The 18,975-nt window shown below is 40.3% G+C and overlaps 1 pseudogene; it reads right to left on the bottom strand.

Annotated features, from left to right (window-relative positions):
* Nucleotides 1-17,048: 17,048 nt before the first annotated feature.
* Nucleotides 17,049-18,504, bottom strand: LOC103264110 (annotated as a pseudogene).
* Nucleotides 18,505-18,975: the final 471 nt, after the last annotated feature.

Raw genomic sequence — 18,975 nt, 5'->3', positions numbered from 1 at the left:
AAAAATTGATAAGCTGAAGTGTATGGAAATCTACATTTTTATACCTACTTTTATGTACTTTTTAAAAATGTTATATCAGCTTGTGTTTCCATATATAATGTGTTGAGATAATAATAATTTTAATAAGATCAATTAATGTTCATATAGCACTTATTATGTGCCAGGGACTATTCTAAGTACCTCAATGGAATAAAAGTAAAATCTGGTCTGAGAAGCCTCCATATTTACATATTTGAGTTCTCACATACAAACCACAACCTCAGTAGGTAAACAAACTGAAAAGCCAATTTAGGAATACACCTTAAAAACAATAACTGAATCCCAGCTAATCCTAGCAGTCAGACCAACCACCCACAAGCTGCCAACTGTTCAAACCATGCTCACATAAGGCAAAAGCTGAGCTGTAAACAATACGGCTGTCTTTGTACCTCACTTCTGTTTTCTGTAAGTCACTTTCTATTCATAAATCCTCTTTGACCACAAGACAGCACTAAAGTCTTTTTTAACAACTCTCTTAATTCTCCCAACAACTCTTTGAGGCATTATTAATACCACTACACAGATGATGATGCTGAAGTACAAAAAAGATAAATGGCAACTAGCAAACAGCAGAACTGAATTTCAAGCGTAGGTGGATCAGTTTGTATGGAGGCCCTGACCTCTCTGCTCTGGTGTCTGCCATTTCTCCTCCTCCTGCCCTCACTGGTGTTAACAATCTTCATCATCTTCATTACCTGATAAATAATATTTCATTATTTTCATTTATATGAATTTCAAAATAGGCTAAATATATTTTTATATCTCCATTGGCCACTTATACGTACATTTTGCTCATTTTTATTAGGATCATGCAGGTCATATTTTTCCTATTAACTTTAAAATAAGATCTCTGTAAGCTAAAAGTGATAGCACCCTGCCTTTCTTATATGTTGTATTTTTTGTGTGTGTGCAGCTGTATTTATCAGTCTTTTCATTTACAATTTCTGATCAGATAATAGTCTATATTTTACCATATACATATTCTAACACATGCATGTCTTTAGAAACAATTATTTTAATCCATGTGGACTATAAGGATAAGGCATAAAATAAGGATCCTATTTTTTTTCCAAATGGCAAAGTAATGACCCCAACCCAGTTACCATTTTATAAATAGGAGAAATAAGTTATCTAGTAAAGTGAATGACAACAGGTAACCAGAAGGGTGTGACAAGCAAACAAGGGGTAGAAACTGTAAGGAAACAGTCTATTCTATATAATCCAGACCCTATACTTGGAACATTTTGGGGAAGACCTGCTCCAGAATACAGAAGAATCTTGCCAAAGATACCAGGAATAGCCCCTCTGCTCCCTGCATCTTTCTTCTTCATCTTCATCTGTCTCCTGGTACAGTTCCCAGTCATTCACCCTTCAATGCACAACACCCTTTAAATTTTGACAACAGACTCTTGCTTTATTTGGCTGATGCCACAGATTTGACTAGACTTTTCACTGAGAACTTATTTAAAACTAGAAAATAAAATACAGGCTGTATAAAATAGCATCCAGAGAGATGCTTCTTTTCTCAGATCCAATTTGTGCCTGTGAGGAGATCCAGTACCCCAGCAGGTGGCTCACTGGCCTGGAGACCTAGCCCACATCTACCATCTTAGCTTAGCTCTTGGCTTACAGCCCTCTTCTTGTCATCCATGGAGGTGCTTTCCTGACCCCCTTGTTTGTCCCTTAGACACTCAAAGGACCACAAGGAGATCTCTGTGTGGGGGGGTCACCTTAGCAGATCCTGGAGCCCAGGTGGACTCTACATAAAATGGAGACTGCACCTCCCATAGGCAGAAGTCAGCAGCTAGAGCCCATTGTGACTACCTAGCTCTCTCTCTCTTAGTAGCATTACATTCCACATTTATTTCTAAGTTGTTTTTTTCCATTCCCTACATTCTTTGTATATTTGTTCCATATTACCTTCCCCTCATTGATCTGTTTCAAGTCAACAAAAACAATGACAACGCTGCTCATTTTGTCTTACACTAGTGTCTCTAGCATGTCAGACCTTTTATTGTATTTTGTGAGCGCTCAGAAATAACCTACTAAGTAATCTAGAGTGGATTGCCATTTTAGACTAAAGCCCTGGTTACCTGAAAATATAATTTCTCTTGGAAAAAAATGAGACAAACACAAACCTTTTTAGTACCCTCTATAGTACCCTCTATATTCTATACACTTATAATATTATTTCATTTAATAAATGCACTGTTTCTTTAAGGTGACTGTTATTCTCCTTTTATAGATAACTAACACTGAGTTCAGAGAGCCTAAGTAAGTTGTTCAAGGTCACCCAGCTCATAAGTGGTAGAGCAGAGATGCAAATTAGGTATGACTTTTTCTAAAGCTGATGTTTTCTCCACTACTCCTCATTGCCTCCATGAATCTCACTTATGGGAACTTGTGCAGATTTTATTGATGATGAAGAGATAGTCTTGATGAGCATTATCGGTTACTATAATGTAGTGTCTGTTATTATAATGTAGTGTTTGTTATAATGTAGTGTGAAATCATTAAGCACTTTATGGTTGTTTCAGAACTTCAGAGCTCAGTGAGAGATATTAATCACTTCAATTTGAATTTTAAAAAAAGAATGTGTATTAAAGTCTCTTAAAGGGGGATCCACAATCAGGAAAGACTGATTTCTGCCAGAAGCTATTTAACAGAATGCATAGTGGATTAAATCAGACATCAGGACACCAGGCTCCAGACCAGGCCCTGCTACAAGAAGTCTTTGCAAATCTACCTCCCTAAACCTCAATATTCCTCTCTGTAAATAGTAGAGAAACCGACTATCAAGAGAAAAACAAGTAGGTATTAATCTCTATATCAATTCTGTGTGTGTAATGGAACACTATTGGGCAAAAAAAATGATTATATCTTGTCATTTAAAGCAACATGTATGGAACTAGATGGCGAAGAAGTGAAGGTCTTGGTGAGCATTATCCGTTATTAAATGTAGCGTGAAATCCCATCTCCTTTCCCTGTGAATGAAATATCACTTTCAGTTCATTAGGCAATTTATGTTTGTTTCAGATCTTCAGAGCTCAGTGAGTGATATTAATAATTATGTTAAGTAAAATAAACCAGGCACAGAAAGACAAATATTATTTGTTTTCATAACTTCATATGAGAAAGTTAAAAAAAATGGTTCTTAGGGAGGTATAGAGTAGAATGGTGGTTAAGATAGGCTTGGAAGAGAGGAAGAATGGAGAAGATAATGAAAAGTTGGTTAATGAGTACCAAAAAATGTTAGAAGAAATAAATTCTAGTATTCAATAACACAGTAGAAAAATTACAGATTATAATTTATTGTATATTTCAAAGTAGCTAGAGGAGAAGAATTATAATGCTTCCAACACAAAGAAACTGATAAATGTTTGAGATGATGGGTATCCCAAGTACCTTGATTTTATCATTCATTATACATTGTATACATTTATCAGAATATCACACATATCTCCAAAATACTTATAACTATGATATATCAATTTTTGTAAGTGCTGTGCTGAGAAGAGCTTTTAGGCCCTAAGGAAAAGGATGCATGATCATGATTAAAGTCTCTCTGCTTTGCATATGAAATATTGGAGCAGTAACACGTGTGCCATGTTTCTTCTATTCCTTAGATCAGGAAATCACTGAGAACCCTTTAAGCCATGATATTTGTGGCCACAAAAATCTGCCCCCTGTCCTTATCTAAATTTATCAGTCTCATAAACATAAATCCACCTGGACCCTTCTGAATCTGAGATGTTGTAGAACATAAAAACAGTGAGACAGTTGAGCTGTACAGCAATGGGGTGCAGGAGTGTTCATGGGAGAAATGCCTTAGGACTCTCTTCTCAGACTGCAGTCTGGGTGGGAAGAATGGTGCAGAATTTGAAGCTACATGTATCAGGAATGTTCATTTTCTTCAGTGGTAAAAAAGTTAAAGTCATGCACTTTCACATGAAAATAAGCTTCTTATGGAGTTGAATAAAACATATTCACATGAATTGTAAAACTAAGGCAGGGAGCTTCAAGGAAATGTAGTGCTTGCCTCAACTGCTTGCTCCCAAAACTACATGAGTGTCCTCTTTTCTGTCATTAATGCAACTCCAAGCTTGGAAAACACCATTAGAACAGCACTAACAAATGGTAAACACATCAAAAACAATAATTAAGAATAAACAGACAACAAACAGAATTTTTTTTTAATTTCCAAACGATACATCTGACAAAGGACTAATATTCAGAATCTATAAGAAATGCAAACAATTCAACAAGAAAAAACAAATAACCCCATTAAAAAGTGGGCAAAGGACATGAACAGACATTTTTTAAAAATTTTCTATTTTAAAGATGTGAGGTGCAATTCAGAATTAGGTACTTAAGTGGTCAATGTACAGGTGAAATTTGGGGCTCCTATTGGTCTTCACCTGGTTTGGGATCAGGTATCCTTACTGATGTTAACGTGCCCCTCTCTCCAGCAATGTCCCACTACTGCTAATCCTTTTCATGTAGTATTATGGTAAATGTTCAAGATCCTTCTATGAGTGAGAATATGTGGTATTCATTTCTGTTTCAGTGACAGACTGCTGAGTATGATAGACTCAATCCAGCCAAGTTGCTGCAAGATCCATAATTTTGTCCTTCTTTATGGCTGCATAGTATTCCATAATGTATATGTACTACATTTTTTTAATACAGCCCACTTTCAAAAGGCTGCAGTGTTGGTTCCATGTTTTTACTATCATGAATAGTGCTACAGTAAACATACATGTGCAAGTATATTTTTGTAGAATGATTTGAGTTCCTCTGGGTATATTCCAGGAGGGGGATTGCTGGGTCATATGGAAGGTCAATATTTACATCTTTCAGAAATCTTCACATTGTTTTCCACAGAGGCTATACTAGTTTGCACACTCACCAACAGTGTAAAAGCGTTTCCTTTTCCCCACATCATCTCTAGCATCTGTTGTTTTTTGAGTTATTGTTGATAGCCACCCTGACTGGAGTTAGGTGATATCTCAGTGTGGTTTTAATTTGCATTTCTTTTATGATTAGTGAAGCTGAGCATTTTTTCATATGTCTGTTGGCTGCTCGTATGTCTTCTTTTGAGAAGTGTCTATTCATGTATTTTGTCCACTTTTTAATAGGGCTGTTTGGTTTTTTGTCTTTTTTTTTTTTCCTTTCAGCACATTTGAGTTCCTTGTAGATCCTGGATGTTAAGCCTTTGTCAGATATACATTTGGCAAATATTTTTTCCCATTCTGTGAGCTGTCTCCCCACTCACTTGTTGGTTTCTTTTGCTTTTTAGAAGCTTTTCAGTTTGACAAGGTCCCACTTATCTATCTTATCTCTTAGGGCTTGCGCTTTTGGGATTTTGATCAGGAATTAGTTGCCTATTCCAATTTATGAGCAGACGTGTTTAAAAAGAAGAAATGCAAGCTATTGGCAGTAGTGGGTATCTGCCTGGGGAAGGGGGCACACATCATCAACAAGGGTACCTGCATAATGAACATTTGTATACCTAACCCTGAATTGTACCCCACATCTTTAAAATTAAAAAAATTAAAAGCTATAAAAAAGAAATACAAGCTGCCAACAAACATATGAAAAATGCTCAACATCACTAATTATCAGAAAAATGTAATTTTTCAAGATATCATATTATACCAGTTAAAACGACTACAATTAAAAAGTCTAAAAACAACAGATATTGGCAAGGAGGTAGAGAAAATACATTGTTGGTGGGAATATGAAATGGTACAGCTTCTATAGAAAACAGTATGCAGATTTCTCAAAATAGAACTACCATTCAATGCAGCAATCTCACTTCTGGGTATCTACCTATAAGAAAAGAAATCATTACATTAAAAAAAGACACCTGGACAGGCGAGGTGGCTCAACTTGTAATCCCAGTACTTTGGGAGGCCAAGGCAAGAGAATTGCTTGAGCCTGGGGGTTCAAGACCAGTATGGGCAACTTGGTGAGGTCTTGTCTCTACAATAAATCACAAAAACTAGACAGGTGTGGTGGCATGCGACTGTAGTTCCAGCTACTTGGAAGGCTGAGGTGAAAGGATCGCCTGAGCCCAGCAGGTTGAGGCTGTGGTGACCTTAAGTGTGCCACTGCACTCTCAAGAGTGCAACAAGAGTGAGACTCCAACTCAAAAAAACAAAAGACACCTGCACTCATATGTTTGTCACAGTACTATTCACAATAGCAAAAACATGGAATTAACCTAAGTGTCCATCAATAGAGGATTGAATAAGAAAATATGTATACACACACACACACACACACACACACACACACATACACACACACACACACTGGAATGCTGCTCAGTCATTAAATAGTGACATGATGTCTTTTGCAGGAATATAAATAAAACTGGAGGCCGTTATCCTAAGTAAAATAACTCAGAAAGAGAAAGTCAAATACTGCATATTCCCACTGACAAGTGGGAATTAAATAATGGGTACCCATGGACATACAGGGTGGATTATTCCATTATTGGACACTGGAGACTAAAAAAGGTGAAAAGGTGGGAAGGGGTGAAGGCCAAAAAATTACCTATTGGGTACAATGTTCACTATTAGGGTGGTGGGTACACAAAAAGCCAAGACTTCACTGTATGCAGTATATGCATGTAAGAAACCTGCATCTCATCAGGTGACTTTGACTGTGATTTGGGCAGTCTTATTGTACCTCCTAAATACTTTTAAAATGTTTAAATTTTTTCTTCATGTCAAACCATGGCCTTTTGTGTGCTGTGGTCCTTACCTTCCAAATGGCCTCCAGGTAAAAGTATTTACTTGACAAGCATTTACTGAGCATCTGCTATGTACCAAGCATGGTCTAAGTTCAGCAATGCATTTAATATCTTCAACAAGAAAAAAAAAATTGTCCAAATTGTACCCATGACTCCCTCAAGTCTGGTCCTCTTCTTATATGTCCCATCTTAGTAAATGCACCATCATCACACAGTGATCCAAGCCAAAAGTTGGATTTCATTCTCTTCCCCACTCTGGCTCACTCTTTGTCACTTAGCTCATCTGTAAGTTTTGTCCAATTAAGAGTCCTGGGACCCAGCTTGTGATCAAGCCAGACCCTGGCCAGAAGAGGCACTTGAATTGTCTCCCCTCCATTCCTTTTTAGCTTGGACTCAGTCATCTTGCAGCATCTTCTTTCTTCTCTAAAAGCAGAAGCCGATGATATTCACTTTCCTATGGGCCCGGCAAGTGAGCCACCCTTCTCCAACTTGCCCTGGTGCCAGGAGGGCCGAGTTGCTTGGGGGCAGTCATGAAGGAGTTCGGCCCCTCTTAACATGGCCAGTGCTGTTGAGACTAAAGGCAGGTGCAAGCTTTAGGTGGAGTGATGGCCACAGGATTCTCATCAGGTAGCTCCGGTTGTGATTTGGGCAGTCTTTTTTGAACATGGATGAAGATCCCTATTGCCTGACTATTGCCCAAAACCTGTCCTGTGGTCTTTCCAGGAACTATCTGGATTGCCTAACAGCTTTTCAACAACTCCTTTCTCTTGATATGACCTGCCAGCATCATTTTATGTTGTATGCATACAAGAACCTTGTCCAAATGCCTATCAAGGTTTTAGGTATCATTTTCTGGTGATGAGAAGTGAAGGGGCAGAATTCTTGCTGCCTGGGATGTCTTCTCAGGGACAAGGAAGGCCTGGGACAGACTAGGCAGAGGCCTGGAGTATGTAGCAGCAAGTGTAACCAGAGAAGGAAATGTGAAATCGGTCCAGGGAGGAAAGGTCACAGCTGAGTCAGAGAGAAGGGGTCTGGGGTGAGTCCAGGGAGTCAGGGAGTTGGTGTGGACCCCAGATAGGAACGAGGACAGTGGATAGACAGGCAGAATCATGGGGTCAAGACACTAAGAACATCCCAGAGCATCCTTCAGATACACCTGGATCCCAGTCATGGGATGTTACTGGACACACAGAAGCTAGTGGAACTTCCATGGCATCCCTAATTTTCTGTGACTTCACTAGGACCTCCATGTCTGGGTCACCCCACCTTGCTCTTCAGTTCTCTGTGAATTCCCAAGTCTCTGAATCTCCTGCCCACAGCCTTGCTCTCTCTTTCAGGCCCCTGTTGCCAGTATCCACTAAGTTTCATCTCCTTCTAGACCTTGGACACAGGCAACTATTTTTCTAACTAATATGCACATCTCTCCTGGACTTTCCCTCCTGCACTCTATGTGAACATCATGGAGTATTCTATACCTGGGGTGCCAAAAAATGCATACATGTTTTAAGAGATGTTATCTATGTATTACTTTTCAAAGTTGAATTGAATTATAGTAGCAATGTGTAGTATGATGCTCACTCAAAAGATGGTGTTAATCAAATGAATGCTAGTGTCGCCATGTGACAGGCAGGTGACACTAGCATTCATTTGATTAACACCATCTTTTGAGCAGAAGCACGGTTGTCATTTGAGGAATGCAAGACCATTTTGAAGTGGTATTTGAAATTTGAGACCATTGTGGCAGTACAATGACAATGGAGTTATCAATATGCAATAGAACCTCCAACACACCTAACACTGGCACACATTCATGATAAGTTTGAGATGCATGCTACTGTGTGTGATGTGTACAAGGGAAGATCCAGAAGGCCTAGCAGAGCAACAAGTCCTGCTTCTTCTGCTATGGTGTTAGAAAAGTATATGTTTGCCAAACAATAGTCAAGTCTACCTAGGCATACTAAACACATCCATTTTACCCGCAATCCATACACTTTTGGCAAATGATTGATTTTAACTTCCAACAAGAGTGTGCCCCAGCTGGGCTCGGTGGCTCAGCCTGTAATCCCGCCCCTTGGGAGGCTGAGGTGAGTGGATTGCCTGAGCCTGCAGGTTCGAGACCCGCCTGGGCAACTTGGTGAGACCTCATCTCTACAATAAATCAAAAAGTAGCTGGGCGTGGTAGCGCGCGCCTGTAGATCCAGTTACTTGGAAGGCTGAGGTGGAAGTATCACCGGAGTCCAGCAGGTCGATGCTGCGGTGGTCGGGAGCGGCCACTTTACTCCAGTCTAGGTGACAGAGTGAGACTCCAACTCCAAAAAGAAAGAGTGTGCCCCATCGCACTTCCACTAAAATGAGAGAGCTTACCTTGATGAGAATTTAGCAGGACAACGGGGTAGGACGAAGAAGTGTGGTCGAGTTTCCCCCAAGTTCTCCTAATGGGGGACCTCAAAGGATGTGGTGTACTGTAGAAAACCAGCTACACTGGAGGTATTTGGGGAAGCAATACAAGCGCACACTTTGGTCAACGTTGTTCAAGCAGTAGTTTGCCATAACCAGAAGTGTCTGGACACTGATGGTAACCACTTTGAGCCTATCTTGCAATTGCAGAAGAAAAATGTGACCTGTATTCATCTTTTGTTATCTGTATATATAGGTATTACAATTTTAATACAATTTTTTTCTTAAAATGTGTGTACTTTTTTGGCTCCCTCTGTATGTGCCCTACTACACACCTAGATTATGTGGCATAGCCTATTGCTCCTAGATTATACACCTGTATAGAACGTTACAGTCCTGAATACTGTATACAACTGTAACACAATGATAAGTATTTGTGTATCTAAACATAGAAAAAGTATGGTAAACATTTGTTATTATGATCTTATGGGACTGTATATGCAGTTTATCGTTGACAGAAATGTTATGGTACACATGACTATAGTATAGTCTGAATCATCATTGCTTCTGTTTCACAGTTAAGAAATCTTATAATGATGAGGCAATGTCCCTAGGTCAAGGTCATGTGAACTTGGCCCAAGTCTATCATCACCTTGCTGTACAGCGTCCTGCCAGCTGTCAACTCATATGTGATGCGGTAGAAGGGGCCCAGAACTTGACTTAGGTATCACCCTTTCTACCCAGTAGTCTTTTGGAAAGTCTCTCCCTCGCTCATGTGCTAATCCACCACCAAGAAAGTTAGACTGAAGTGAGAAGGGGTAGATGTTAGGCTGGTGGCAGATGCTGCCCACAGTCTTGTTTTGTTTGGCCAGCACATTGTTTCAGTTGAAGTTGAATGCCCTGGAGTCAGCAAGAGTACTATAACTTTCAAGCTGCTCACCCCAACCGATGACCATATTTAATTATCAGAATCCAATAGAAGCCTTAAGCTTACCTGCTTGGAGTTTGTAAGCTCTCAAGCCTTAAATCCTTGAACTAGCTGCCTCTATACCCTAATTACTCAATGATCATTCTTGTCCTTGTCTTTCCCTCAATGTCTCAATGAACCCAGTGTCTGCTAGAACCCAGGTTCTCCAGGCCCAACAAAATCCATGTTACAATATGATGTGTGATTTGCTGTGTCAGTACATGTAATGGCATTTGTAGTATTTTTAGGATAAGCACTCAAAGATGTGTGGAGACCCTCAGGAAAAAAGAAAAAAAGACATCTACAAAAATACCTTGCAGTATTTTTGAAGAATTTGAACCATATGTTCCTACTTCTTTTGCTGATTCTTTTATATGTAAACTATTAAAATGCACTCCTCTAAGAGTTGTTTGATGTCCCAAGAGCTCCCAAATATTTTACAAGCTGTTTTCTTTAAAATCAAAAGGATGTGTTCAACTTACCGAAGAGGTTTGGAAGGCACCCAAATCTTAAGCATTATTTTGTAACCTTTGAATTGAAGACAACAAATTGCTTGTCTCTAACACTTTGTGATGGATTAAATTTGTAACTGCCATGGTGAAATCAAAACTGATTCCATTTCTAGATGTGTGAGAAAGAATGTACTTGGAAAGAGTTAGAACCTTAGGAAATTCTGACCTTGTGAAGTTTGCAAATGTGACTTTCTGAAGCTGGGTGCCATTTTTCTGGCTGAAAGTTGCTCTGGAGCAGACAAAACACAATCGAAGGTCAGCATCATGAATCACCTGTTCATCTCAAAAATTTTCTCTCATGTTTTCTTTAAAAAAATTTTTTTAGTTAGTTTGTATTTTTTTTTACAAATAAATAATACTTCTTTTTCCACTCTAAACAGCAGAGAATAGTCATTTTGCTTCACCCAAGCAGGTATGAGTTCAGCAGGAAGCAAAACTACTCTACTTATTCATGAACCTACACAGTCATGAACCTGTTGAGAGTCCGCATGTGATTTCAACTTGGCCCATTCAAAACAGTTTGTGATCCTCCCATCTCTAGTCTCTGGAGGTCTTAACAGACATGTTTACCTTTCATTGTATTATATTTGTATTATGAAAAATAAGCACAATGGTAGCTTAAACATATCTATTTATACAGCAGTTTACTTTTTACAAATGCCTCATGAATTATTTAATTTTTACTTATTATCCTACAAAAATCCCTGGGACAAACAACCTTCCCACCGTCTCCATCATCGAGAGATTAGTGATGTCCCAAGTGAGATGTTTAGTAGGACAAATCTGAGACCCAGATTCTTGACAAAAAAAAAAAATTAATGCACTTTCTACACTGGGTTTTCAAATACAAATTACTTAAATAAACCCCATAGCACAGTGACTATAACTCTTGAAAATTTCTGATTGAATTAGCGAGTGAATGAGTGAACTTTAAGGAACTTAGTAGGAAGCCAAGGAAGGATGAGAGTTACCTGAGAAGTGGGCATCCAACCAGCCTATTGCAAAGTTAGCCCAATGGAAGAAACAGCCTTTCCAGAAAGTTAATGAAAACCTTCAAGGCTGAAAGGAGAGTAAAGGTAGAGCTGATCAGTTTCATCATACTTGAAGAAAGATAAACTAGTCAAATTAAGAGACGTCTAGAACTGCTTAATTATCCAAGGTAAAAAATATATATATTCTCGGGCACCTGCTTCTTTTCATGGTAAAAAAAAAAAAACCTGTTGAGACAAAAGTCAGAGTTTTGATGTAATTACTGGTTATCCAATACTTTGTGAAAGGTCTCAGCATTTTCAGTGTCAGAGTGATTGATTCAACATGGAGCATAACTTAGGTCCTTTGGTACAGTATTACAATGAACATAGGCACTCTTTGTGTCTGGCAGCATGCCTATGCTCTTCCATGTCCACAGAATAGGAAAAGGGTGACTCAGTGGACTTATACATTCCCCAGGGCCTTGGAGGTCTAGGAATGTATCCTCCTGGGTTCAGGGGTAATTCTTCACATAGTACAGTATCAAGTCCTGTTATAGAAGTTCTACCCAGCTTGAGCTTCAGCTGAACAGTCATTCTGCCTTTTCAGTCTAGAGTCTCTTAACAAAGGAGAAGCAGTCCAGGAGGTGATGGGTTCTGCTTTATGTCTGTCAGCCATCAGAATTTCTCTGGTAACCTCCAGAAGCAAGCCTATTAAAAGAGCATCCTTAAAATTCTTACGCAAAATGTCACTTTAAAAAAAATACAAAAGGCTTTTTGACATCCTTAATATAGTCACAGCCCTAGATTACCAGAAGTCCAACATCTTTCTGGCTTGGCACAGTCCACATCACATCCCCCTCATGGTCAGCCTTGCATGGAAGGGATTCACAGACGCATCAGTTTTGCCCAAAGCCTCAGCCTTGAATCCACAGTCTCCTTTACCTGGCACTGTGCTCCTTAAGCAGATGCTCAAGTTCTGGTTGTCCAGCCTTCACACAGTGTTCCTGTGTAGGACCTCACCTGTACCTTCCTATCTGACACCACACACACACACACACACACACACACACACACACACACACTCACTCACTCTATGGATTCATCCACTGTGTATTTTTATGGTGACACTAGTTGCTCAGAGAAAGCTCTATTTCATCCTGGTATCAGATGCAAATATTAGTCACTAAAGCCTCTCTCCCTAAGGTTCTGCTCCCTTGTGGTTCCATCTCCCTCCTTGTCAATAACTTGGCCCTAAACTTTGCAGCATAGCATGCTAATTACAAGGACAAGTGTAGGAATCAGATAAGCCTGACTTCTGATCAAGTCTCCACTGTATAGTATCTGGGAAACCTTGAGCAATGTCTTGGTCCTCTGATTCAATTTTAATTTAACATGAGACAATTTACTTATCTCAAAGGATTATTCACAAGGATTAAATAAAACTATCCATACCAGGACCTGATATTTTTGCACATACCATGTGTAGCTGTCTTCTTTTGTTGTTGTGTTCATCAATGACCTTGCACTTCTCTTTTCCTCTTACTAGAAAGTATTTTAAATTTCAGAACTGAGACTGCTCTGGCTTCTCAAAGACATGATGATTCCTTATAGTGTTGGCCTACATCAAAACCTTCTAGATTCTTAGAATTTGCTTCCTTACCTGGACCAGGTAGGACCCACAAAACTGAGAACCAGCTTTCTGACCTCAAAGAAGTCCTCCTTAGCCTTGACTGACTGGAAATCATGGCGCTTTGCCCCACCTGGGTCAGGTGGCCCCACTTTGGTTCTGGTTCTCTCCAATCCACCCTCAGTCCAGCATTGTCAGTTTTAACTCTCATGTTTGGGGACACAGAGAGAGTTGTTTCTAAGGTAGTTGAAAAGGAGATTCCTAGCAATGGCATCCAAGGCAAAGCAGATTGTTTGAATTCTTCTAATTAGATTAAATTCTGTCTGCATATCCCTGAGAAGTAGCAGAAGAAGGAGCCACATTTTTATTACCAAGTATTTTTCACTGTGTCCCTGACTACTTGCTCCCCAATTTTTATCCTATCTATGTTAATCTTCTAGGGCTACTATAATAAAGAACCAGACTGGGTGGCCTAAACAACATAAATCTATTGTCTCACAGTTATGGAGGCTCAAAGTCCAAGATAAAGGTATTGGTAGAGTTGGTTTCTTTTGAGACCTCTCTTCTTGGTTTGTAGATGGTCATCTTTTCCCCATCTTCACATGGTCTTCCCTCTATGACTGTTTGTATATGTGTCCAAAATTTTCTTTTTTGTAAGGACACGAGTTATGTGGGATTAGGGCTCATCTCCAATGACCTCATTTTAACTTGATTACCTCTGTAATCACCCTATTTCCAAATAAGGTCACATTCTGAGGTACTGGGGAATGGTACTTCAACATATTTTTCTGTAGGACACAATTCGGCCCAAATACAACCCTCCCCACTGGAAAGGTTCACACCGCCCCTTATCTTCAATTCACAAGTTACATTATCGCCTATCTCTATCCCTTTCCAACTATCACTCCTTTAATATATCTAAAATATGTCTCCTAATCAAAATTCTTAAATTTAAAAATCACCTAGTCAGTCTTCCATGAGCTGAACCAACTTCCTGACATAATAATCCACAGCAAAGCAGTACTGTGGTTTGGTCTCTGGTCCAGGTACTCATGCATCATATGATTGGGAAGAAAACCCAGAGACCAGCCTTTGTCTAGTACTGAGGGCCAAAACCATGAGTTTGGACAACAGCACCCACCAAACTGGAAGACCCTTGGGGTACTGAGCTTAGCAGATGCAGAGTATGTCCAGAGATGGTCTCAGTGGATCAGAAGACATGTGATTGGTAGCCAGGAAACACAAGATAGGGAGAGAGGTCATACAGTACCATGTGGCCCCTTCTATTCCCATGTATTATGAAATATCTTGGTGTATCATGCATAGATTCATGTGTACTGTGGCATGCTGAATATTTTTCTATTCTTTGAAAAGAAGACCCCAGAGGTGTTGCCTCTTCATCTTTTGCAAAATCTTAAGGGCTAAGAGCCACCAGCACATATGATAAAGTAACCTGTTTGAGAAGGAGCATTCACAGGGGCCCTTTTTGCTGCCTGGAGATGGTTTTTCTATCCCAGGCAACTATGCAAAGCATGTGCCTCAGTTTCCTGTACTCCTTCTCTCTTTGCTCCTGAAGGCTGGACTTTTCTCCTGCTCAAAGAGAACAGAGAAGCCACTGGGAGGAAACGTTATTTTCCTATCTCTTGCAATGGGCTTTCCAACATCTGTGCTCATCCTGTGCCAGTACCCACCTTATTTGGCTCAAGCCTCCCCTCCAGCTTAAAACACCCTCCCCCACATCTTCTCCAGAAACAATACCTTCATGATTATCCTTTCTCTCTTCTAATTCAAACTTCTTCCTCCATTGAACCTTTCCAATGCATTGGCTTGTGAGCACTCTCCCTTTTATCTCTAAACTGTAGCCAAAACTCCCTCATCCAACAAGCCATCCCAAATGCTCTGCTTTTCCATTCCCACAGTCAAATTTCTTGCACAGTGTCTGCCCTTTCTTTCTCCCTGTCTCTCTCTCTCTCTCTTCATTTACTACTTATACAAAATATGACTAAATCAGAAGCATTGTCTATGAGCGTGATGTCACAGAAGAAGAGTTTTGAGAGCAGTTTCAGTCCTCAGAACCACACCAGAGACACAGGTCCTAAGTAGGGTCTCCTCTTTTCTCCTTTTTCTTTCTGAATGTGATGTTGTTATCCTAGTAAGATTATGCACTGTGTGGAATACAGCAGCCTCCAGGTCTTCTACAGTGTTCCTGAACTCTTTGCACATGCTCTCCTACTCTTCATTAGCAGAGTAGCCTTAAATGTTTCCATTTAAAGGGTAGCCCTCTGTTCAGTGGGAAACAGAAAGTTATGAATTGAATTTCCTAAGCAATCCTGAGTGGGCTGGATGCCACAGAATTCCCTGGGACCCAAAAAATTAAGCAATGGATAAGCAAACTAAAGAACCAAGATAACCAGACAGGACTCCCACATTTGAAAAGCATCAGATTTTGAGGTCATCTGGGAAATCTTAGCAATGGCTGAATGTTCCAATGGGAACAGCCCCCTCTGAAATCAAAGAGAGAGTTGGAAGTTAATTCATAGACATGTTCCTGGCTCTGCCTGACCTTGAGAAGTACTGGAAAGAACAGATTCACCATGACTTTCTTATCCCACCAACCTCACAAGCTTATTTCATTCCATATACACTCAAGTTCCTGGCAACCAGAAGTTTATGCAAGCAAAATATCACAAGCATTTGAACTTTCATTCTCATCTCTGCTATAATCTTGAGTCCCCAGAATCAAATATCAGTTTAGTAACACAGACTTTAAAGCAGACTGACAAAACAGGACAAAGGATGGATCTTGCTTTTAAAGACCTACAAGGTTCAACCTTACATATTGCCTGTATGCCACAGGGTTCCTATGTACCCAACCAAATCACATAGCTCTTTGTTGTTGTTACTGTTGTTAGTCTTTTTATTATTTCTAAAGAAAAAAAATCTAGCATTTGCAACTTGGAATGGACGTAAATTGTCATCTCTTGAGCAGCCATGTTGATGTTGTACTCAAGTCCACAGCCTACTCTGCAGCTCCAAGTCAAGGTTCAGAGGGTTTTAAAAACAGAGAGTTCAAGATGCTCCCTTGGTAATGGTTTTTTATTAAAAATGTGTGTTGGCAGACTGTTTCACACTAAAGCAATGCTAAGCCAACATACGTGGGCATGCTACCAGGTTGTGTCACCATCACCTTGGGTCGGCACTCACGGAGGTGCAAGAGAACCATTCTACCAATGGGGCCACCCTAAAAGGTTTAGGTTTCACCCATTTTTCTGCATGTCATCTGAGGCAAACCTATTCTCAATGTTTGTTTTCAGTAAATCAGCTATGACAATTCCTACTAAACAAATTGAACCAGAATCCATTGGAGTAGATTTTGAATTTGATTTCTAGTTTTTCATATTTAATTCAAATGCCTGACTCGATTGTCAAGCTGCATGCATGAAAAACTGAACAGTGCAGGCAGTGTGTTAGTCATCAGCAAATGGAGCCTTAGGGGGTCCTTATCGTTAAGGTGGGACAAGTATTTATATTGGAAACTGATGTGTAGCTTGATCTTGAGGAGTCAGACCCTCAACTAATACATGTAGATTCTGGGTGTGCGGACAGGAGGTACTTTGGACATTCAGTTTTGCTATGTAGAAACATAATGAATAAATGACCTTTTTTCTATTCTTTTCTTTTTTTTGTAAGAGTAAAGTAAAAGATTCCATTTGACTCTTCTGGTGGGGGTGGGGGGAAGGTGGGGAGGGAAGGAGTTGAAAGGTCTGCATTTTGCAGTCATCATCTGTACAAATTCTCCATAGTTGACCTGTCTGTCTCTGTCAATTTCTGCTTCTCTGATCATTTCATCTGTTTCTTCATCTGTGAGTTTTTCTCCTAAGTTTGTCATGACGTGACAGTTCTGCTGTGCTAATGCAACCGTAGCCATGCTCGTCGAAGACGCAGAATGCCTCAGGGATTTCCTCTTCACTGTCTGTATCTTTCATTTTTCTAGCCATCATAGTCAACAGTTCTGGGAAGGCAGTGGTGCCATTACCGTCAGCATCCACCTGCTTGATCATGTCCTGCATCGCAGCTTCTGTTGGGTTCTTGACCCAGTGACCGCATGACAGTCTCAAGCTCCTTTGTTGTGATGGTGCCATCACCATCTTTATCAAATAGGGAGAAACCGTCCTTGAATTCAGCAATCTGTTCTTCGGTCAGTTGATCAGCTATGGTGCGAGCGGGGGGAGGAAGGGCAGAGGGAGCAGTGGCTGTGACGGCTGGGGTGCCTCTGCGGCTGCCGCTGCTACTGCTGCCCAGGCACAGTGTGCGCTGCGCCGTCGCCCGCACGGCCCAACTGCGAGTAATCGCGCTGTGTCCACTAGGCTCCCGGCACCGCTGCCCTCGTGTAGCTCTTAGTAAAATCTCTGGACAAGGGAATCGCTATGTTGCAACTCTGGGTTTTCATAAGGACAGAAAGTGACTTTCCCCACTGTCCCCAGCAAAACCCTCCAAACTCTTTTGTCTTTTCTTCTAAGCTCGATCTTTCCAGTCTCTTAATCATTTCTGGGTCCATTCCCAAGACTTCCTCTGGCTTCTCTCAATCTCTCCTAAAAGCCTTTCTTTCGTACTAAATAAAAAGCAAACTAAAATATTCCCTAGGCCCAGAAGGTTCTGCTTTTGTAGGGCCTGCAATTTTTCAAGAATTAAAAAAATAATAATAGAAAGCCAAAAACCTTCTTTGAGAAATGAGTCATAGCATTAAAGTAACTCCCCAAGCAGTGAATTTTGCCTCCACAGGCTTGATACCTTGGCTGTGCTTTAAACATTTCATATACTGGGGAAAGGTCTCAAATGTTAATGCCTCGGGACCCTGCCACAGTTTACAAAAAGCACCTTTGCTTTCAAAAGCTTCTGTGTTAATCAAAGGTGATTAAAACCAGGTCCCCGCCTAGGGCGTTCTTTCACAGCTCCAAATAAGAAAAAGCAGAGATGATTATCTGGCCAGCTCATCAGAGACTTGCTCCTTTCTATAAAAATATACATGCTGACAAAACAAGGGCTGTAGATTTACAATTTGTCTGTTTTGATTACCTTTCAGCATAGGAAAACCTGGCTTGTATATCCCATTAGAGGAATTGCTGTGGAGCTTGTCCATGGAAGACGAGGCCCACATAGGACCCAGGACCAGAGAACCACTTCCAGTGTCACCTTGAATGCACCATACCTTCAGGATCCAGCTTGAACATTACAGCACCCCAGACAGAAATGGTCTCCTATTGTCTGTATTCCTGCAGCCTCTTGGTTGGCTTTTCTGCAGTATGGGGTCTGTTGTGATGTGTGCAACTGTCCTAGACCATGCGTTTGTTGTATCGCCAGTGAAAGTCTGTGAAACATTTTTGAAATTGCTACTAGATTCTCACTGGAAAATCAGGAGGTTACTCTTTCTTTTAAAGAGATATGAGATGGGAAGAATCATTCTAGGCATAGTCGTCTGTATCCAGACTACTGACAAGGCAGTTAATTGTAAGACAGGTGCAAAGGGCACATTTCTTCATAGTCAGGACTAAATCAAAGAAGTCCCAGTCTCATGAACATGGAAGCCAAAGAGGTAAGAAGATGCTCACCATGACACCTTTAGCTCTCTCGTTGTACCTGCACTCTTTCCTGGAGAAGCCTTAGGAAAGGATGTTTTCTACTTTATTAGAAATTAAAAAAAC

Source organism: Carlito syrichta, unplaced genomic scaffold, assembly GCF_000164805.1.
Source record: "Carlito syrichta isolate Samal-C Ts95f unplaced genomic scaffold, Tarsius_syrichta-2.0.1 Scaffold95465, whole genome shotgun sequence".
NCBI classification, from domain to species: Eukaryota; Metazoa; Chordata; class Mammalia; order Primates; family Tarsiidae; genus Carlito; species Carlito syrichta.
Note: the sequence above shows the minus strand (reverse complement) of the source record. Positions and strands in the feature narration are given on the sequence as shown.